Source organism: Misgurnus anguillicaudatus, chromosome 19 (genome assembly GCF_027580225.2).
Source record: "Misgurnus anguillicaudatus chromosome 19, ASM2758022v2, whole genome shotgun sequence".
In the NCBI taxonomy this organism is placed as follows: Eukaryota; Metazoa; Chordata; class Actinopteri; order Cypriniformes; family Cobitidae; genus Misgurnus; species Misgurnus anguillicaudatus.
This window is the reverse complement of record NC_073355.2, coordinates 47,563,976-47,585,257: the sequence shown is the minus strand read 5'-3', so window position 1 is coordinate 47,585,257 and position 21,282 is coordinate 47,563,976. Positions and strand designations below refer to the sequence as shown.

The 21,282-nt window shown below is 36.1% G+C and overlaps 1 pseudogene; it reads left to right on the top strand.

The window, feature by feature from the left end:
• The window catches only part of LOC129426222 (interferon-induced very large GTPase 1-like), a 57,312-nt pseudogene extending 40,440 nt beyond the window's left edge, over positions 1-16,872 (top strand).
• Positions 16,873-21,282: the final 4,410 nt, after the last annotated feature.

The window sequence follows — 21,282 nt, the reverse complement described above, 5'->3', positions numbered from 1 at the left end:
AACACACTTAACTGTTTTTGCATCACTGATAACGGCTCTCAGTGATGTGTGTCGAGTTCCTGCTATGAAAATACTAATACTTTTATCAAATGTTTACAAAAGCAGGAACTCAGTGTGCCTATATCTTTCTCTATTTCTGTTCTAGTACATGAAAGAAAGCCTAAGGCTGTATCAAACCGTGTGGCAAATCATTCTAATCTGCTGCCTGTGATATATCAAACTAAGATCTCTGTTAGGGAAAAAATTAGTACTGTTAAGTTAGCACTTTTAAACATCTGTTCACTTAAAAATAAATCACTTCTAGTCAGCGACTTAATAACCACAAACAACCTGGATTTTATGTTTCTAAATGAAACATGGCTAGAAGAAAGCTACAGTGCAACAGTCCTTAATGAAACAGCCCCTCCTAACTTTACTTTTATGAATGTCTGCAGAAATGCTAGGAGAGGGGGAGGTGTAGCTTCTCTTTTTAAAGATGTCTATCAATGTAAGCAAGTGTCATTTGGGAATTACCCGTCTTTTGAATATCTAGGTATTGTGTTGAAAGGTACCCCACGCATTCTACTGATCATTATTTACAGGCCCCCAAAATACTCTCCAGCATTTGTTGAGGACTTTACAGAACTGTTATCAACGATTTCCTCAGAGTTTGACTGTTTTGCTCTTGCTGGAGATTTTAACATCCACATAGATAAGCCAGACAGTATTATGGCAAAAGATGTCACAGCTGTTTTAAATACTTTTGATCTGACTCAACATGTACATGGACCCACACACAATCGTGGACACACTCTAGATTTAATTATCAGTAAGGGTTTAAACATCTCATCAATTGTTATTAAGGATGTAGCACTGTCTGATCATTTCTGTATTTTCTTTGATATATTAATCTCTCCTACTATTGAAACTAAATCTGTGTCTGTCAAAAAGAGATGCTTAAATGAGAACACCAGTGTGCTATTTATGAAGGCTATATCTTTAACACCAAGCATATCTGCAGACTCGGTTGATTTTCTCCTTGATTCCTTTAATTCGAAAGTTAAGAGTGCAATCGATAATACTGCTCCTGTGAAAGTCAGGAAGAAGAATGGCAGGCAAAAATCACCTTGGAGAAACTCAACAGAGGTGCAGAATATGAAGAGACAATGCAGAAAAGCTGAGCGCATGTGGCGGAAGACAAAACTTGTAGTCCATTATCATATCTATAAAGACAGCCTTCGTGCTTTCAGTGTGGAACTAGGCAAAGCTAGACAGACTTTCTTTTCAAATATTATAAACAACAACATAAATAACACACGAACTCTTTTTGCTACTATAGAGAGACTAACAACCCCCCCAAGTCACATTCCTAGTGAAATGCTCTCAGACAGCAAATGCAGTGAGTTTGCTAACTTCTTCTCTGAGAAAATCAATAATATCAGAAAGGTGATCAGTACATCCTTGAGCTGCGCAGGGGTCGGACAAGTCAGATCACAACATCAGAAAGTAGTTACGATGTCTGACTTCGAAGCAGTTGATGGTAAAATTCTGGAAGAAACAGTACAGCATCTTAAAACATCAACCTGCGCCCTTGACACAATCCCAACATCTTTTTTCAAAAGTGTCTTTAACTGTTTAGAAGCAGATCTCCTAGAAGTGGTAAATTCATCACTTATCTCTGGGACTTTTCCAAAGTCCCTTAAAACTGCAGTTGTTAAGCCCCTCCTGAAAAAGAGCAACCTAGATAACACTGTATTGAGCAACTACAGACCAATCTCAAATCTTCCTTTCATAGGCAAGATCATTGAAAAAGTTGTTTTCAATCAGCTGAACAAATTCTTAATTTCTAATGGTTACCTTGACATTTTTTAATCTGGTTTCAGACCACATCACAGTACAGAGACAGCGCTCATAAAGATAATAAATGATATTCGCCTCAATACAGACACAGGCAAACTATCAGTGCTGGTGCTACTCGACCTCAGTGCTGCTTTTGACACTGTCGATCACAACATACTTCTTGACAGGCTGGAAAACTGGGTTGGGCTTTCTGGGATGGTCCTAAAATGGTTCAGGTCATACTTAGAAGGGAGAGGTTATTATGTAAGTATAGGTGGCCATAAATCTGAGTGGACATCCATGACATGCGGAGTCCCGCAAGGCTCAATTCTAGCGCCACTCCTGTTCAACCTGTATATGCTCCCACTAAGCCAAATAATGAGAGAGAACCAAATTGCCTATCACAGTTATGCAGATGACACTCAGATCTACTTAGCTCTATCCCCTAACGACTATAGCCCCATTGACTCCCTGTGCAAATGCATTGATGAAGTTAACAGTTGGATGTGCCAAAACTTTCTTCAGTTAAACAAAGAGAAAACTGAAGTCATTGCGTTTGGAAACAAAGATGAAGTTCTCAAGGTGAATGCATACCTTGACGCTAGGGGTCAAGCAACTAAAAATCAAGTCAGGAATCTTGGTGTGATTCTGGAGTCGGACCTTAGTTTCAGTAGTCATGTCAAAGCAATAACTAAATCAGCATATTATCATCTCAAAAATATCGCAAGAATTAGATGCTTTGTTTCCAGACAAGACTTAGAGAAACTTGTGCATGCTTTTATCACCAGCAGGGTGGATTATTGTAATGGCCTCCTCACTGGCCTTCCCAAAAAGACCATTAGACAGCTCCAGCTCATTCAGAACGCTGCTGCCAGGATTCTGAGCAGAACCAGAAAATATGAACATATCACACCAGTCCTCAGGTCGCTACACTGGCTACCAGTTACATTTAGGATTGATTTTAAAGTATTATTAATGGTATATAAATCGCTCAATGGACTAGGACCTCAATACATTGCTGATATGCTCATTGAATATAAACCCAACAGGTCACTCAGATCTTTAGGATCACATCAGCTAGAAATACCAAGGGTTCACTCAAAGCAAGGAGAGTCAGCTTTTAGCTATTATGCCAGTCGCAGCTGGAACCAGCTTCCAGAAGAGATCAGATGTGCTCCAACAGTAGTCACATTCAAATCCAGACTCAAAACACATCTGTTTAGCTATGCATTTACTGAATGAGCACTATGCTGCGTCCGAACTGATTGCACTATATTTTATATGCACTATTTTAATTATTTTTATTTCTCTTGTTTTTATTCTTATTTTTATTTTTAAAAGTTTTATACTTGTATTCCTGTTTTATTCTTTTTCATACATTTAAACAGTTTTTATTAAAATCACATTTATTTTCTTTTAATTGATATTTAAAATTCATGTATATTTGATTTTTTGTTTTCTCATTTCTATGTAAAGCACTTTGAATGACCTCTGTGTATGAAATGTGCTATACAAATAAACTTGCCTTGCCTTGCCTAATAGGGGTGGAACAATACATGTATTCGTTTCGAACCGAATCGGTACGGGGGTCACGGTTCGGTGCATGAATTTAAACGGAGAATACACGGTATGAAAATAAAAAAACTTGCGTGCAAAATAATTAATGTAATGCGGAACTACTGTTAGATACGTGGGTTCTTTATGGACAGCTAATCTGTTGCCCCGCTTTAGCTCTGAAGCTCTGATTGGCGCCAATGCAGCCGAGCTCCGCCTATGTATGCGCTCTATCAGAGACCGTCTACATTCTGGCACTCTGCATTGTTTTGTTTTGACAATCGGTCCAAACAGTGAATGAGCAGCCGACAGCGAGTATGGCAAGTGGTGGTGTTCCGCCAGCCTCTTTAAGATCGCAAGTTTGGCAAAACTTCAGTTTTCCAGTCAGTTACAATAGTACAGGCGAGAGAGTGGTGGAAAAGACGAGGACTTTGCATCGCCGTTGTTCAGCAATTGTTAGGTATGTGAGTGGAAATACATCTAATCAGGGCTCTCAAGTCTCACGCATTCACCTTGACACACACGCATTTCAGTAAGTTCAAACGCCACACTTTGTATTTCTCACGCTGAGAAGTAGGAGATAAATTGTCCTGCTATATACAACAGGCATACGCAGGGCAGTTCTGTCGAGTTCAGCTGCTTTCAGTTTTTTATGCGTGCTCAACTTTACACAGCGCCATCAGCGTCAGAGTACCGCGAGAAATCTTGCGGAGGAGGCTGATTTCAAGTCGATCTCGCGTTACTCTGACATCATCCACTTGTCGTTTCTTGCAGCGCCTCGTGAAGTCGTACACACCTATTAATTCATTCTACAAGCCTATTTTTTTGTTCTTTAGTACATTAATATGAAATAAGGCCAAAATGTAATTTTAAAATGTATTTAGGTAACACTTGTAATACATTTGAACCCATATTTGTATGAAAGATGAGTACAAGATTACTTAAAGAGGTATACATTTTTGAAATACGAGATAGTATGTTAAATGCATTTCAGTTCATATTCATGACATCTCAAAATAACACTGATAAGGACACCTATGTTTTTAAGATTATCTTAAGTACTAAAAAAAATGCCTTCTTCATTTTTGTTTTGCTTTTCCCTCCATTGTACCGAAAAATGAATCGAACAGTGGCCCCTGAACCGAGGTACGAACCGAACCGGGACTTCTGTGTACCGTTCCACCCCTAGTGCCTAATTTATATTAAATCAACCATATACAGTGCAATCAGCCTGGTGGAAATTAAGCTTTTGTGCCAAAAAATAGCAACTCGTTTAAATTAAACAATGTAACTTAACCTATAAGGCATACATCTATACACAACACACCACTTAGTTAAATCACTTCCCGAGCAAAAATTAAGGAAATGAGTTAAACAACAGGCTTAACTTTGTTGTTTTCTTTCTACAAAACGCAAACGCCTGGGTTTAACGTTGAAAACAGAAATTATCTCATTATACTCCAAAGAGTCACAGAGTTATTTTTCAAAAAACAAAAGGCACAGGTTTTTGAGGCGAGTATACTCGTGGATTCAAATTGGGTTGTACGTGGTTCCAGTAGGGCCGTTAGATCGGCGGGTCAACCTGTGTCAGTCTGACCGGGAGAGCGCACTGGAACTGCCGCCAGGGAGCAAGCGGCAACCGGCGCCACCAGCGCGCCTGACTAGCCGCCTTGTGGGTTGATGAGTCTGAAGAACTGAGCTGGTAGGACTCGGCAGATGGATGCAGTGGCGTATCGTCTTCCTCAACTCTTGCTTTTTTAAATAACACATTAAAGAAACTTTAGCCATTATTGTGGCAATTTTAATATCAGCTAAAAAGGCAGTTAGCAAAGTTAGCTGGCTGGCTGCCAGAGCCCGTCGCTCCCAACAGAGTCTACCTGCCAGAACCCCTAGCAACCAATTACGTTCCAGAGGGCGGAGGCTTCCTACAACTTGCTTTAACAACTCCATTTTATTTAGAAAGCAAATTATACACACACCGGTCAACAAAAATCCGGATTATATTAATATATTTTCTTAAATACATTTGAATAATAAAAATAAACAAAAAATGTATTTTGATTAAACTTGCCTGGGCGGGCCAGGGACTTATGTGGGCGGGCCAGTGCCGTCCTGGCCCATTACTGGCTACGCCCCTGGTTTACATAACGTTACTTTATGCCTTTACAGTACCATTTCTTTTATTTGTAATAGTGTTGTTATTATAAAAGTACAGGATTGTGTATGTACTTTTAGAATACAATTTCTTATAATTAATTGTGCTAATTACTAGTACATTACCGTGTTTTTCACTTTAAAATAATGGTCAAGATTTTAAGATTTATGTCTTAAGTCCTGAGTAATTACTAATAAGTTACCGTGTTTTTTACTTTAAAATAGTGGTCAAAATTTTAAGTAATTTCTTAAGATTTATGTCTTAAGTCCTGAGTAATTACTAATAAGTTACAATGATTTTCACTTTAAAATAATGGTCAAAATTTTAAGTAATTCATTAAGAATAGCGTGGTAATACTTGAATAATTACTAATGGGTTACCATGATTTTCTTAATATTAAGTCAGTCTTCCACACTTATAAACATCAGTAAGGAGGAATATATCTAACAGAGGTTGAAAACATGGAATCTGTATTTTGTGAGGTAAGTTAGTTAGAGATTAAGAGATGTATTCCTTAGGTTGTTTATGGTTAAATCAACAGGATAGAAAACAGAATAAAAATGCTAAAAATTAAATGTATATGGTAATATAAGAATTGAATCCTAAAGAGTTACCATATTTTACCCTTTCAGTGATGATAGGTAACATGAATAATTCAAAGTAATTAAGTAAACATATATTTTTTTCAGATTGTATTATTTATAGTTACAGCAGTGGTTCTCAAACGAGCCCCAAAATTTTATAACATTTTGTAAAGTACATTATCATAAATTCTGTGTAATTAAACCTCAGAAAAAATAAAGCTACTAACCAACAGCACCAAATTGTAGAATTTAATATGTTTTGTGTAATAAAAAATAAATAGATTTTACAATTTCGGTACCTTACACAAAGGGGGGCGGCACGCCGAAAAAGTTTACAGGATCAGACTTTATTTATTGGTATGTGACTGTTGATATGTATTTAATTCATAGTTACTTGAAATAAGTCTTAGTTAATGTATTGTTCACCAGGATTTTTCAACATTGCAGTAGTTAATATGTAACTAGTTGTTACTTAACACAAACATTAGTATGCTATACCTACTGATTAGTTAATCGCTCTTCTTTATTAGTTATCAGTAGTGATTTCAGTGTTAATGCAGCACTAATCGTTTGTTCTGCACTAGTTCCTGTGTAACTAACTATTAAGTATTGACCATTATTTTAAAGTGTTACCTTTTAATTTAGTACTTTTTGTACTCTGTATTTTTGTTTCTCTTATTTTTTTATATTCAGTTCAGAAAAACTTGTAATCGCAAACAACCAAATTCTATAAATACATTTTTAAAAGACAAGAAGAGGTATGCGTGCTTAAACTCAGAGATAATAACCACGGGGGGAGTCTTCTGCCAGTTTTGTGTGAGTATGATTTAATCTTGGAATGTTACTTTAACTAGAGTAATGTGATTGGCATACTTAAGGAAAAGATTGCAGATTCGACTATCCTTGCCTATCCGTACCGTAAAACATTGTGCCCAATGTGGGGCTCGATTTGTCATTGATTTCTGGCCAGGATCAGTGACAAATTGTGTCATTTAAAGTCAATTGCGAGTTACTAAGTGTTGGACTTTAAGGTGTCCATTGCATGTTCATAATTAGAGGAAAGACACGGTATTAAAATTAAGTTATTTATTGATCAGATATGAAAAAGTTTTACAGCGCGCTGGGTCATCTCAAGCAACGAACAACCAGCTCAAAAAGTAACATGCATATTCATAAAATATATAACGTCGATCTTTCTTCTTAGAATCTCCACCCACAAAGGCCGTTCCCCTCGTCAATCTGACTCCATCACCACACCCAGTTTTAGTCTGCAGAAGATAGACACACACACACAAAGAAAAAACAAACTTTTCTCCGCTCATCCCTGAGGGCCATGCAGTCTGTCACTTTCTCCCCAGTACTCCTCCACTTCACATATGATTGACTTCACATAGAATATAATAATGCTTTCTTAAAAACAAATCATTAATAAAACATTCATTTATTCATAAAAAACATAAGCTGTAAGATGAAAGTGATTATTATGTAAAACACATTTCAATATCATGACATCATTTCATTATTCGTAAAATCGGTTATATGAATAAGGCACACATTAACTTCTTTAGATAGATAAACACATATTAAATCTTTTACTGCAATACTACTTCTAAGCAAAACACTTTAATCATTATTAAAAAACATCTGTCAGGGAAGAAAAGACACACACACACACACACACAAAGAACAAGCGCAGGACATTTTGTTCTTCAAGGTTAAGCTGCCATCCCCCCATTAGGTTGTTCTGTATGCAACCTTCATTTCATTGGTTAATACACATTTATCAAAGACAACATCATATCTTTATTACATCAATTGTTCAATGATTAATACTGATTAAGTAAGAAATATATTGCATATTTTATCCTGTGAATATTAAAGGATTAGTTAATACATGGTTGTCTGTTTGCTTTTCCTCTTTAAGCCTCACTCTTTATCTTGACCGTTGCCACCGGCAAATTCCTCACTAATCCAACCACGACCTTGCAACTTTTGCAAACACAGAGGCTGCTTCCTCTCAGTAACTTTCCACTCTCTCAGACAAACACAAACAATCTTTTACTTCAGCATACTATAATGATTATTGAAAACACTTCTAAATACAATATTAATAAAACATATGACATTAAAATCCCACATAAGCCTTGTAAATTGTTAAATTATTAAAATCCAGTAAGACCCAAAAGAATAGTTCAAAACAAACTATTATTACAACCCAGAAAGGGTTGTGTGCGACACAAAGAAGGTTCATTAGGGCTTAATGTATGGTTGCGTTAAGCTTTCAGGAAGGACACTTCTTAAAATGACAAACAGAGCTAAGACCCATATTTCCGTGTATGCAAGAGGTGATCCTCGTGCACATGAATGAGATGGTGCCGCTGGAAAACTTGTAATCGCAAACAAACAAATTGTATTAATACATTTTAAAGAGTAACTAAACCCTTAACCAACTTTTTTTAGTTAATGATCTGTAAGAGTGATGCTTTATTATTGCTGTTCATTAATTTTAGTAACTTTTTGACATTTGGATATAAAGTGTTTCAATGCTACAAAATATGGTGTAAAAACATCTAAGTGCTGCCCTCTTCAGGTTGAACGGTGGCTACTGCAGTTGAATTTTCCTATTGGATGTTGGGTCCAAAAAGTAACTCGTGACGTAAGCAGGTTCAAGCTCACCACGCCCTTGTTACGATCTCACCACACACTTGGTACAAGCTTAGTTCCTCCCCTTTATCTCCGTTGGGATCTGCCCACTTTTCTTGCATTTTTCAAATATTAACAGTGAGCGGAGTCAGGCTCTGACCAGGGTTTTAGTAACGCTTTAAAAAGACAAGAAGAGATTTGCGTGCTTAAACTTAGCTCGGAGATAATAACCACAGGGGGAGTCTACTGCCAGTTTTGTATGAGTATGATTTAATCTTAGAATGTTACTTTAACTAGAGTAATGTGATTAGCATACTTAAAGGAACAGTATGTAGGAAAGGTATATCAATTAATCATAAAATGGCCCTGATATGTCACTAGACATTAAGAAATCATTTTCATTTCAAATACATATATAACTCACAACAGTGGTATGGCCAGGATATTGTCATTTAAAAAGTGGAGTTGCAGCCCTCAACTGATGTTTATGTTTTCATTTTGTGTATTGGTCACCGGTTGTGTGATTGCAGTACCCGTTTTAGCCACAAGTGTTGTGATTGCAATACCAGTTTTGGCCACAATCCTACATACTGTTCCTTTAAGGACAAAATTGCTGATTCGACTATCCTTGCCTACCCTGAATAGAAAGAATAGGCAGACTGTACTTGAGAAGTGAGAATACTGCCACACTGTAAAAAAAATTATAAAAACGGTAAAATGACTGGCAGCAGCGGGTGCCAAACAAAATCCGTAAAATTAAAGTAAAATTTTAATCTTAATTCCAATAACATCCAAAACAATAACTTTACAGTTTGTTTCTTTAAAAGTTCTGCAGCCAAATGCTTTTATTTTACAGAACTAACAGAACCCTATTCTACAAGTGTGAACACATCCTAAAAAGTGAGGTTGCTAAACACTAAGGGCCCTATTTTAACGATCTAAGCGCATTGTCTAAAGCGCACAGCGCAACGTCTAAATGGGCGTGTCCGAATCCACTTTTGCTAATTTAACGACGGGAAAAATCGTTTTTGCGCCGAGCGCATGGTCGAAAAGGGTAGGTCCTATTGTAATGGGAGTATTTTGGGCGTAACGTGCAGTAAACCAATGAGAGTCTCATTCCCTTTAAAAGCAAGTTGCGCTGGCGCTATGTCTAATCCCTATTTAGATGACGGACTTTGTAAACTGAAAAACTAAGCGGAGGTAGAAGATCCCCAGTTTAAGATTAATGTTAAATAATTGTGTTGTTTTTCCCTTATATTGAAATTGTTATTTTTTATTAAAACCTTTAAAACCCGTTTTCTTTTAGTCATGGAAGTAAAAAGCAGGCTTGTAATTGCTTTAAATGTATGGCTATCCAATATCATCAAAACATAATTTACAAGTATGTAAGATAAGGTTTGTACTCTAAAAATACTTTATTTGTAACAAACAGGAGATAAAGAAATTACAAACGGCTCTCCTCACGTTTCAGCACTTTGGACAGCAGTTTTTTTAACAAAGAGTTTTTTTAAGCATTACTTACAAATGTTTCTCATCTCGCCATATCCACAGGTACATCATATACAATAAATCCGTGAGGTAGCATTAAAAAAAAACATTTAAAAACAGACACATTTGTTTAAAGCAAAGCATTTATTTACTTATCAGGCTGCAGGTAAAGCAGCTCTTTGCGCCTTCTAACGTCTCATAATCAGTCCTCATTTATAAATATGTCCAAGAGACTCAATAATAATCTCTTAAATTCAATCCTTTAATCTTTCATATTTAAAAACATTTTTGTGCTGCTGCGCATTTATGTACTTTGTGATAAGCAAACCCGCGTTGTCCTCCCGTTTATAGGCGCATATTACTAATGCGCTCTTTAAATAACATAAAACATATTGCGCCATTGACTTTAGACTTTAGACCAGGTTTTTGTTGGTCAATGGCGTAGTCTATTTTAGTTGCCTCAAAATAGCAACGCGCCAACAATGCGCCTGAACACACCTCGTTTTTCAGACCAGAACGCCCATGGGCGCAAAGGGGGCGCAAATGCATTTGCTATTTAAACAACGCGGCGCTAAACGTGAAAATTAGGGTGGAAACTAGCGAAAGACACTTGCGTCGCGCATTGCGCTGCATTGCGCCGGGTGTAAGATAGAGCCCTAAGTAGGCCTATTAGACAAAGTCTCTGCAACATAAAAATACCACATTTTATTTTACAGGAAACAGCAAAAGGATGTTGAACAAAGGAGGGCCCTGGATTTTTACACAAAGAAGAAACAAATGCAGAATCTATTTCAAAGGCTTCAACTTAAAAACAACATCTACAAGAAACTGAGAGCTCCAGATGTTCTTCAGATATCTACACATTCATTACAGTCTTGTGAGTCTTGTGCTGAAAAAGAGTTTGTCAAGAATTATCTACAGAAACTACTGATGATGAACTACAGAGCACGATACATTGATATTAATGAGACCAATGAACAATATCACACACAACAAACAGACAAAGATACATCTGAAAATGGGGGGGATTTTTTTGAAGAAGTATCTTTTTCTAAAATTGTAATGAAAAAAACAAACTCTGTTCACCTGATGGATGTTCAGATGGCTGTGTTTCATTGTGCTGATAGTTTCCTAAAGCAGCTGATGGTCACTAAACTCTCACAGTGTCAGTTTGCTCTTCCTCTGCTTGTTCCTCATCCAGTCACACAACAGATTGAGTTTCCTCTCTGGACATTCAGACACATCAACAAGAGCTGGAAGATGAGAAATACTAACAATGATATCATCAGTAAAGTTCAGCCAGTGTACAAAGCAGAAACTCCAATGGTGTTGTTCTTCAGGTTTGGTTCTGTGTCTTCATCCAAGTCTCAGCTGATGAACAATCTGATCAATGAGAAACACAACACGTTCTTCCACAGGAACTGTCCAGGGAGCAGTGAAACCAGACTACTGATGGATGGAGTGGTGGAGATCGCCTGGTTCTGCCCATCTGGAAAAGACACAGATAAATTTAATAACTGTGTTGCCTTCTGTAATCTTCATGGTGATGCAGGAGTCCATGAGAAACAACTGCAGATTCTGACTGAAAAGTCTTCAGTCAATGTTGTTCTTCTGTCACAGCTTGATGAGAATGATGAAAATGCAACAAAAATGCAAAACCTGTACAAGGACAAAAAGCCACTTGTTTGCCTCTTTACTGAGGATGAATCTGCTGTCATTCGGACACGGAAGGGAAAATACAAAATTGGTCTGAAAGACAGAAATCAGTCAGATGTATCTGAAGAACTCAGAAGTGCTATAAATGATTGTCTCTCATCTTCAGCATCAGCTTTCATGTTCAGACTTGAAAATTTGTTTGAACACTCAGATATCAGAGTAGATGAGGAAGATGATGAAGATTGCAGGAGAGGAAGAGAAGCAGCACAGCAGATGATGAGTTTACTGAAGAATAAAAATCTGAGAGAAATCAAAGAATCATTTCTGCCTCATCAGGGGAAACTCTGGCATCAGTGGTGTCAGAAGAACAAAGAACTTCATCGACCTCAAGGGGAAGACATAGAACAAGAAATAAGCAGAAAACAAACAGAAATGAAGAAAATTCGTGAAAAGCAACATGAACTTAAAATAAGTGAGTTTATAAAGATCTTTATTGAACAAATGTACTCACATCATGAACACGTGAACATATATTTTCTAAAATGGCTCAGATTCCTCCTGAATGAATGTACGTCAGTTGATCTTTCTGCTCTACATCACAAGTATAATGAAATGTGGTCAGAAGTATTAAAACTGAAAGAAAAAGATAAACCAGAACAATTCAAAGCTAATCAAAAAAACCTTAAGGAAATATCTAAAGAACTTCAAGCAGCAAGCTTTGGTTTGGAGCACATCATTAGAGAGATCGGTCAGATTTATGAATCATGTTCATCTGTGAAGAAGAATAAGACAGATCTTGACTTCTCTTCTCTCCCGAGTCTTGCAGCAGAGATGATGATCAGTGGATTTCCACTGGAGCTGATGGATGGAGATGCTGCTCATGTTCCTCTGATCTGGATCACTGCTGTTCTAGATAAACTCATACAGAAACTGGGAGACCAGAGAGTCTTTGTGCTGTCAGTTTTAGGACTTCAGAGCTCTGGGAAATCCACCATGCTGAATGCCATGTTTGGACTTCAGTTCGCAGTCAGTGCTGGACGATGCACCAGAGGAGCTTTTATGCAGCTGATCAGAGTATCAAAGGAAATGAAAGATCAGATGAAGTTTGATTATATTCTGGTTGTTGATACTGAGGGCCTTAGGGCTCTAGAACTGTCTGGAAGATCCACAAGACATCATGACAATGAATTGGCCACATTTGTTGTGGGTCTTGGACAGCTGACATTGATCAACATCTTTGGAGAAAACCCAGCTGAGATGCAGGATATTCTTCAGATTGTTGTTCAGGCCTTTCTGAGGATGAAGAAGGTCAAACTGAATCCCAGCTGTATGTTTGTACATCAGAACGTTTCAGACGTCACAGCTGGAGAGAAAAACATGGAGGGAAGGAGACGACTGCTGAAGACACTGGATGAGATGACAAAACTCGCTGCTGAAGAGGAAGACTCTGATGCTGAATGTTTCAGTGATGTCATTACATTTGACGTACAGAATGATGTGAAGTATTTTGCTCAGCTGTGGGAGGGAAGCCCACCCATGGCACCACCAAACCCAAACTATTGTGAAAATATTCAAGAACTAAAAGAAACTATTCTTTTACAAGCCTCAAAATCAAACGGTATGCGGTTGACACACCTGCATGATCGAATTAAAGATCTCTGGGAGGCTTTACTGAGTGAACAATTTGTGTTCAGCTTCAGAAATTCTCTGGAGATTTCAGCATACAGGAGACTGGAGACAGAATACAGCAAGTGGACCTGGACTCTTCGCAGTGCCATGCTGGAAATTGAGAACAAACTACAAAACCAAATAGAAAATGACGTAGTTCATGAGATTGAGGAAACTGATCTTCAAAAAGAACTGATGGAGAAAACCAAAGAAGTGAATAACTCAATGTCAGATTTCTTTGAGAAAGACATAGATGCTTGTATACTGATTCAGTGGAAAACTTCATTTGAAATAAAAATCAACTTCAGGAAAATGTTGTAAAAGAAACAAAGAGGAAATTAAATGTGATTCTTCAGCAGCGAGACCTGAAGAGAAAGATTGATGCTCAGAGAACACAACATGAAAACGCTCTCTTAGAAAAGAGTAAAGAACTTGCATTAAAACTCAAAGACAAAACAAATAATGAAGAAACTCTGAAGAGAGAGTTTGATTTGTTCTGGGAAGAGTGTTTGAAGAAGATCATCAGAGATACTCCTCTGATCACAGATATTGACATATTAAGAGATGTGAAAAACCTCCTGAGTGGCATCTATGGAAATCTCAATGTGGAACACAGAAGAGAGAACACAAATATTTTCTCTTTTACAAGCTATTTAGATTACATAACAGTTAAAAAATACAGTGGAATTATAAGACCGGTTAAAAATGTGTATAAAACAGCAAGAGAGAATCTTGGTTTTATTCTGTCTAAAGAAGATGAAACACAAATAACAAACTGGATTACAGATGTTGCTCAGCAAACAGACAAGACGATCAATTCATTTAATATTTCAAAGGTGGGCTACAACATCAGCTACATTCAAGAGCTCACAGATTACATCAAAACAAGAATAAAAGATTATGAGAAAAATTCAGGGAAGTATCTGTTCAAGAAGGAATTCTTCATAGATTTGGTATTTTCTATATTTAAGAGAGCAGAAAAGACATTCATTGACCAACTCACAATGTTCAGAGAAGCCAATGATCCTGTTCTCTATCTGAAGAAAAAGAGAGATGAATACTATAGTATTTTCCAGAAATACTGTCGTGGAGCAACATCAGCTGCTATTTTTGGTGAGATCATCTGTCAGAAACTGAAGAGATTCATTGAACAGAGTCTCTATAAAAACATTGCCAGAAATTTAGCAGATGAAATCAGATCATACTTTCCATCACTGAATGGAAACAGATCAAATATGGAGAAACACATCCTGAAGAGACTGGCAGAAGAGGAGAACTTTTCAGCATTCAATGACTACATTCATAATCCAAAAGATCACTTCAAGAGTTTCATCAGAGATGAAGTCCATCAGTACATCAGTGATAAGTTCAGTATCAGTGTTCAACCCAAGATGAATCAGAACATTGAAGTCCTGCAGCAGAAGATCCTGACAGCAGCTCATGAATCTACTGAAGATGTTCAAGTGAAGAGTGGAGATGTTGATTTGTGGTTGAAGTTTTTCACACAGAAGCTCTCAGGTGATCTGATATTATCTGTAAAGGACTTCAGTGGAGTGAATCATGATGATGTTGATGATTTTAAACTCTTAGAAGATGTGATGAGAAAGGAACTTCCATCTATAATATCTGACATCAGCAGAGAGTTCAGCACAGATACACTTGATAAAAAACTGGATCTCAACTACAGACCAGATGAGATTCTGATTGATAATTTCTGTCAGTGCTGTTGGGTTCAGTGTCCGTTCTGTAAAGCCACCTGCACCAACACAATAGAAGACCATGATGAAGATCACAATGTTCCTTTCCATAGAGTGAATGGAATTAATGGATTTTATTATGAAAAAACACAGAATCTCTGTACAGATTTTTGTTCAACTGTAGTGTCAAGTTCAAAAAGTTTTAAATCATCTGATAAGTGGATAACATTTAACAAATACAGGACAGCAGGAGGAGTTTATGCAAAGTGGAGCATCACCCCCGACTTCTCACTGATGCCCTACTGGAAGTGGTTTGTGTGTAGATTCCAGAAACATATAGAAATGTACCATGAGAGAAAATTCCAGGACAAGATTCTAGATGAATGGAAAAAACACACAAAAGAGGACGCAATCGAGAGTTTAGATAAATATTTCTAAAAAATATGTGTTGTGATATCTGATGTGAAATTCCTTAAACAGGAGGATCTTGACAACATTTTCCCAGTTACTTTCACCTTTAAACCAAAATGAGCACTGTACTGTACACCTGATTATCAAAGTATAATGAAACAAAAAATATTTAAGGACATTCATGAGGATTGACAGTGACAGTTTGTATAGAAACAGTACATTTTTTATATTGATTTTGGAATTATATTTTAGTTAGAATAAGAATTTGTTGTGAATTTCTGAACTTACACATAAAAGGACCAGGAAATATTATACACTTACATAGGTGAAGAAAACAGCAAAATGATTAATCAGTGGGGAACAAAAACATAAGAAGTGCTAAACAAAAGTAATTTCAGCTTACAAAATGTTAGCCTTTTTAGAAACAAATCCTGTTTAGGAAGACAGAGACAGAAACAATGTAAATTTATTCAGCGTTTTCAATGCTCTTGTCAAGAACTCACTGAAAAAAGGTTTTTAAATGTTATAAGAAATATGTAGAATCATGTGTACAATTTCTTTAATTGACATTTATTGGTTTTCATGTATTCAGTAACTTTGGAGTAAAAGTAACATTTTATCTACAAGAGTAAAACGTGGATTCAATAACATGTAAGTAATCAGAATTGTCTCTGTCTTGTAGGAGCAGATAAATCTCTCTGCTGTGATGGTGATTACCTGTGAAATGTTCATTTTATCATTTTAAATTACTATACCTTCCTTTCATTATATCCTAAATGAGTGTTTTTAATTACTTATTAATTGGTTACTATTAAATATTATTTCATCTAATAATTAAAATAATTTGAACAAATTCTGAGGTCAGTGTGATTTAGTAAGCCGTTTCTCCATGACCATGTGTCCAACAATAGCACACAATTGCTGAACATAAGCTGGAGTTATCTGCTGTCTGGGTTTGGATCTAAAAAAAGCGTCTCATACATTAACCTTCTGTTGATGTTGTTGGATGGTGTCCAATGTTCATTGGATGTTGCGACATTGAACCATGACACCCTTGGTCAAGAGTGGGGGGTCAGGAGAAGTGGCCAAGTCACATCTTCTTCCCTGGTGTTAGGCTTTCACTCCTCTTTCTTGTTCCATATAAGAGCCTTTTCTGTTGCCTCCTTCAGCTTACAAACTGTGGACTTTCTCTTCTTTTCTGTCAATTTAAAGGCTATAAACATTCTTCACACTGACTAAGTAAGGAATCCTTTACAGTTGACATCAACTAGCAACAGTCATACCTGCCATCCTTTCTCTTTGCATTGTTGCAAGAGATCTTGGTAATTAACACTTTCCTTCTTCTAATGGATCTGTAAATTCAATCAAGATGGTCTTCTTCCTTTCCTCAGACAACAACACCACGCCAGGGGTCTCATTTATAAAGTGTGCATATGCAAAAAAAAAGTAATCATCATATTTATAAAAAGGGTCGAAAAGTGCTTAGCGCCACGTCAGGGTCTGATCAGAGCATACTTTTGATTGTCAGATTGTTGAAGGTTTTTGGAAATATAAGCCATTCTTGCCACTAGTAATGGATTTGAGAGGCTTACGTATGTTTTTGGTTCACACATTCGTTCTATGAATAACATGCACATGCCATTGGAAAATGATTGTGAGAACTAATTTAGAATGGTTCACACACACCTGTTGTGGTCTATGTAAAAAGTTCTTAATCCATAAAATCAGTATTGGGTAGGGATGGGCATTTTCCAGTAATTTACCATTCGAATATTTAAGCTCATAAAGATCGAATATTCGAATATTCGTTTATTTAAATTATCTTAATTAAGACATGTGTGTTTTGTATTTTTCATTTTGTCATAATTATACAGAAGGCTTATAATTAGGAAATATCCACAACAAGCTAAACTTATATTCTGTATGTATATATATATATATATATATATATATATATATATATATATATATATATATATATATATATATTTATATATTATGTATGTATTTTTAAGTTGAAAACAATGTAAACAAATGTATATTTTCTTAAATTCTTCTTAAAAAAATATCCTACAGAAAAAAGACGTTAAAACCCCACACGGAGCGAAGTCTCAGTCAAATCCTTAGTTTCAAGTCGGTCAGTATGAATTAATTACTGTTTGATCTTACATACATTATATTATACCAAATATTATATACTAACCCCAAATCTAAGCGAAGTTTGAGGACTTGCTAAGTTTAAAGTTTGAGGACTTGACAAAGTAGGCTATCATCAAACAGACTCAAAACACCAAAGAGCCCGGTGTTGTGTGAAATTCTGTTCCCGTGAAAAACTGTCCCAATGGGCGGGGCATATATGCATATTCATAGGTTCGCTTCGCGTTCGAACAAGTTATTGGATTGCAAATTGTTGTTTGTTTTCCAGCTCTTTTTTGATATATTATTTCTATAAGGTAGTAAAGCCGAATGATCATATGCCTTGTTTAGATGCACAATTGTTTACATTTTTCACATAATAGGTTAAAATGCTTTGCATGTGAGTTTTGTAAGAACACTTTTTCATGGCTAAACAATGTCATTTTTGCTATTTAGCCTATAATGCTAAACAGCAAACTAAAGCACGGAAAGAGCACGTATTTCTCCTCATTGTTTTTTTGTTGTTGCGATAGTTCATCTCTTGTTTTGTAGTGTATTTTGCTGCATTATTTGCATGCACTGCAATAAATCATATATGTAGCTAACTGCATGTTTAAATAAAGATTTTTATTATTATTATTATTATATTTATTTATTATTATATTTATTATATAATGTTTCCTGGTGTTGTTTTGCCTCTTGGCAGTTTTTAACCCCAGTTGGAATTTATAGAGCCTTAACGAAAAAGCCTTGCAATAATTGAAAATGACATTTCTTATTTATTTAGATTTGCAAAAACATATTTTCTTACTGTTAAAGTAAAGACAAGAAACTCACTCACGAAGGCCAGATTAATCACATATCATGATAAAGTTAGTTATCTTTATTGACAGACTCGAAGTCCAAATATAAAAACACACACAATAAACAAACATCCATAAGATATAAAAGGCTCACACAATATACAAACATCCATAAACAACCACAATCAAACATAACATAAACTACACATAGCACAATGTGCTCACTGGTTAAAGCATACTCATATTTTCTTATAAATTATACACATGTATGTGAACATTACTCTATTTACAGGATTTCTGTAAATAAAAATGGTCTAACATATTTGAAAAGCTATTTACCTAAATACAAGTCTTGCCTAATGCAAAATGTGGTTGTTTCCCTGTGTGCTAAGAGGCTAATTTGGACCATGACAAAAAGGTTATTTTGAATCTAGGCCATAAAAAAGTTGTAGTCACTTGAAAACACACACAACACACATGAAGACTCAACTTTTCTCATTGTAATTACTGGACAAATACATTAAGAATTACATTCCATATGTAATATGTTCTTTGTTTATGCACATACACAAGATGTTACAAAATAAACATAAATGATTAAAGTAACACAGATGTACTACATCCAACTTTTGTACATAAAGGCTATTGCCTAAACTGGGTGATGCAACCACTGCTCCTGTCTGAGCTGTCACCATCGAGCATCCTCTCTAGACAAATCTGTATGTAGTGCAATCTGTATGTATTTAATATATGCCAGATAAAACTGTGGCATAATCTGCACGTAAATCGACCCACACAGAGTATTTACATGTGATGTTAAATGCCTTACACTTGGGGAAAGTGTTAAAAGTGAGGTAAGTTAGGGGAAGCAACCCATTCATATTTATACATCTAAACATTGCACTTGTTTTTTTTTATCAATTGCTTTCGATGTGTAAATCAATCCTCTGTTTAGATAGAAGGGTGAATAAAACTTATCAATGCATTATCTGGTAACTCTGACATTACTTACTGAAAAATCCTTTCAGCCATTGAACCTCTGGAAGGGCAGTGCCATTTTAATGAAAAGGCTTTAAGAAATGCTGATTTCTTGAAATGGATATTTTATGTTAGCAATGAATTAGTGAAATAAACTCTTGTTACAATATGCATATGTACTGCTGTTGGATTCAGGGGAGTATGATGTGCTGATTGGGTCAAATAATGAGAACAACCACTTGACACTCATGGTCAGTTTCTTTTCATTATCATCTTCTCTTTATCACTCTGTTTAAAAACATGTCATTATCTCATTCGGGAAGAAAATTAAAATGTTGTTTTTATATTTTGGTCTCTCTTGTTAGGCCATTTTTTTTACAGGAATCCTGCTTTAATAGAGTAATCATGCATCATGTCTTTTGAATGATTGCAATGCTCTTTTCGTTAAGGCTCTATAAAGTCCAACTCAAAAAGGAAACAAAATAACACCAGAGAACATGTACATTTTTTTATTTATACATGCAGTTAGCCATATCCCTGCCGAAAAAAAACAATAGAAACCATTACAGAAATTATAAGGGTTTTCATTACAAAACCATTACAGACCATTAACCATTAAAACTTTAAAAACCATTACAGATTGCGTAATGGTCTCTATTGTTTTTTCAGCAGGGATTTTAGTTTTATTGCAGTGCATGCAATAAATGCAGCAAAATACACTACAAAACAAAACATTAACTATGGACAAGATACAATAAAAACAATGAGGAGAAATATGTGCTTGATTCGTGCTGTGGTGTTTAGCATTATAAATGTAGGCTAAATAGCATATTGTTTAGCCATGAAAAAGTGTTCTTACAAAACGCACATACAAAGCATAATGTAAACAATTGTACGTATGAACAAGGCATATGATCATTCGGCGTTGTTACCTTGTATAAATATAAAAAGGAGCTGGAAAACACACAAGAAATTGCAATCCAATCGCTGGTTCCAAAGCGGAGCGAACCTATGAATATGCATGTATGCCCCGCCCATTGGAACAGTTTTTCAGGGGGAAAGAATTTCACCGGAGCAAACGAAAAAACACATCTACATAACCGACTGCTCAGTCGCCATATAAATATCTTCTCAGTTTAGTTTGACATGTATTTGTGAATAAAGAAAACCATATTTATCCAACCTGCTTAGATGAAAGCAAGATGAAAACTTCTAAGGCCCATTGCTTTTACACAAGGATATAAGACACCCAGTTAAACTTTCGTTTCCTCAGTTAACTTTCGTTTTCTCAGTTTCCTAATTAAAAGAGACCAGGTGCTATCCTGCAACTATACCCCGATTATTCTCGCCACGATTAGTTTGAGAAACAAGGTCGACATAAGCGATAAAGAAGAGGACGCCATTTCAGATTAGTTATCTTTCGTTTTCTCAGTTAACTTTCGTTTCCTAATTAAAAGAGTGCAGGTGCGATCCTGCGACTATACCCCGATTGTTCTCGCCACGATTATCTTGAGAAGCAAGGTCGAAACAACCAATAAACAAGAGTACGTCATTTTAGATTAGAGAATTCGTCCAGCTGTACTTCGCTACATTAACAATAAGGTATCTGTGCAAGCTAGGCCAAGGCCATGAAAACCAATAAGCAGAATATATCACTTTAGATATGAGGCAGGATGCAGCTGCACTTCTGC